Source organism: Penaeus vannamei, chromosome 40, assembly GCF_042767895.1.
Source record: "Penaeus vannamei isolate JL-2024 chromosome 40, ASM4276789v1, whole genome shotgun sequence".
In the NCBI taxonomy this organism is placed as follows: Eukaryota; Metazoa; Arthropoda; class Malacostraca; order Decapoda; family Penaeidae; genus Penaeus; species Penaeus vannamei.
Window position 1 is genome coordinate 26723215 of NC_091588.1, and position 2500 is coordinate 26725714.

The 2500-nt window shown below is 54.3% G+C and overlaps 1 protein-coding gene across 1 annotated transcript in view; it reads left to right on the plus strand.

Moving 5' to 3' along the window:
- Plc21C (Phospholipase C at 21C) overlaps nt 1–2500 on the plus strand; it is a 413720-nt gene that overhangs the window by 344138 nt on the left and 67082 nt on the right. The gene's annotated exons all lie outside the window — the stretch shown is intronic.

A 2500-nucleotide genomic window follows, 5' to 3' on the forward strand; every position in this document is an offset into this window, starting at 1 on the left:
GTGGGAGGAGAGGAGCGGTAGATGGGAGGGAGGAAAGGGAGTGAGAGGGGGAGGGTAGAGGAGAGGAGCGGTAGGTAGGGAGGAGGGAAAGGGAATGAGAGGAGGGAGGATAGAGGGGGAAGAGGGAGAGTGGAGCGAGGGGAGGGGAGATGGAAGGGGTAGGTAGGGAGGGAGGGAAAGGGAGTGAGGAGGGGGAGGATAGAGGGAGGATAGGGAGAGTGGAGCGAGGGAGGGGGAGATGGAGAGGGAGGTAGAGGGGAGGGAGAGAAAGGGGAGTGAGAGGGGGGAGGATAGAGGGGGATAGGGAGAGTGAGAGCGAGGAGGGGAGGGAGAAGAGCGGTAGATAGGGAGGGAGGGAAAGGAGCGGTAGATAGGGAGGGAGGGAAAGGGAGTGAGAGGGGGAGGAGAGAGGGGGGTAGGGAGAGTGGAGAGAGGAGGGAGGGAGGGAGGGAGGGGGATGAGCGGTAGATAGGGAGGGAGGGAAAGGGAGTGAGAGGGGGGAGGATAGAGGGAGATAGGGAGAGTGGAGCGAGGGAGAGGGGGAGATGGAGAGGGAGGGATGAAGGGAGTGAGAGGGGGGATAGGAGGAGAGGGAGAGGGGAAGGAGGGGGATAGGGAGAGTGGAGCGAGGGGGAAGGGGGGGATGGAGAAAAGGAGAGAGGTAGGGAGGGGAGGGAGGGAAAGGGAGTGAGAGGGGGAGGAGATAGAGGGGATAGGGAGAGTGGAGCAGGGGGAGGGAGATGGAGAGGGAGGTAGGGATTTTGGGAGGGGTGAAAGGGAATAGAGAGAGGGAGGGATAGAGGGTGAAAGGGAGGAGAGAGGAGGGAGGGGAGGGGGAAGATTGAGGAGGTAGTTAGGGAGGGAGAAGGAGAGAGAGGGGAGGGAGGAAAAGGAATGAGAGGGGCAGGATATAGGGTGAAAGGGAGAGAGGGAGGGAGGGAGGGGGAGATGGGAGAGGTAGTTAGGGAGGGAGGGAGGGAAAGGGAATGAAAGGGGGAAAGGGAGAGAAGAAAGGGAGGGAGGAGAAGGAGGAGTAGGGAGGGAGAGAGAGGAGGAATGAGAGGAGGAGGAGATAGAGAGGGGGGATGGAAAGGGAATGAGATGGGGGATAGAGGAGGAGAGGGAGAAGGAAAGGGAAAGGGGATAGGGAGAGGAGAGGGGAAGGGAAGAGGGGAGAAGGAAAGGTGTAGATAGGGAGGGAGAGAGGAGAGGGGGAGAGAGGGAGGCAGAGAGAGAGAGAGAGAGAGAAGAGAGGAGAGAGAGAGAGAGAGAGAGAGAGAGAGAGAGAGAGCGAGAGACCGAAAGAGACGTAGAGAGAGACCGAAAGAGACCGAGAGAGACCGAGAGAGACCGAGAAAAGAGAGACACCGAGAGGGAGGAAGAGGGGAGAAGGAGGTAGATAGGGAGGGAAGAAGAGAGAGAGAGAGAGAGAGAGAGAGAGAGAGAGAGAGAGAGAGAGAGAGAGAGGAGAGAGGGAGAGAGAGAGGGAGAGAGGAAGAGAGGGAGGAGAGAGAGAGAGAGAGAGAGAGAGAGAGAGAGAGAGAGAGAGAGAGAGAGAGAGAGAGAGAGAGAGGAGAGAGAGAGAGAGAGGAGAGAGAGAGACAGAGAGAGAGAGAGAGAGAGAGAGAGAGAGAGAGAGAGAGAGAGAGAGAGAGAGAGAGAGAGAGCGAGAGAGAGAGAGAGAGAGAGAGAGAGAGAGGGAGAGAGAGCGAGAGAGAGCGAGAGAGAGAAAGAGAATGAGAAAGAGAAAGAGACGTTGAGGTTGTGAGTTGCGAGGTGTGAGGGGAGAAGTGTGAGGTATGAAGTTTCTGTCTATGAGATGTTAAATATGAGGTATGCTGTTCCTGAGGTATTGGGTATGTTGTGTGAGGTGTGAGTTATGATGTTAGGTATGAGGCGTGAGTAACGAGATATGCGGTATGAGGCGTGAGAAACATGTTTGACTTGATGCATGAAATGGGTTGTGAGTTATGAGGTATGAGGCATTAGTTTAGTTAGCTTTTTGTTAAGGCCTGGCATGTGAGGCGTGTGGTATGAAGAAGAATCTGTTTTTTTTAATGAAATATGAGGTGTGAGGTTAGTTAGGAATCGTGGGTTATTAGGTGTGAGAAAGGAACTGTACAGTAGGTGTGAGGAAAGAACTATAGGGTATGAAGTGTGACGAAGGGGCTATGCGGTATGAGGTGTAAGGAAAGAACTATGGGGTATGAAGTATGAGGAAGGAGCCATGCGGTATGAGGCGTGAGGAAGGAGCTATGAGCCAGGAGGTGTGAGGAAGGAGCTATGAGCTATGAGGTATAAGGAAGGAGCTATGAGCTATGAGGTGTGAGGAAGGAGCTAAGAGGTATAAGGAAGGAGCTATGAGCCAGGAGGTGTGAGGAAGGAGCTATGAGCTATGAGGTATAAGGAAGGAGCTATGAGCTATGAGGTGTGAGGAAGGAGCTATGAGGTATGAGGAAGGAGCTATGAGCTATGAGGTATGAGGAAGGAGCTATGAGCC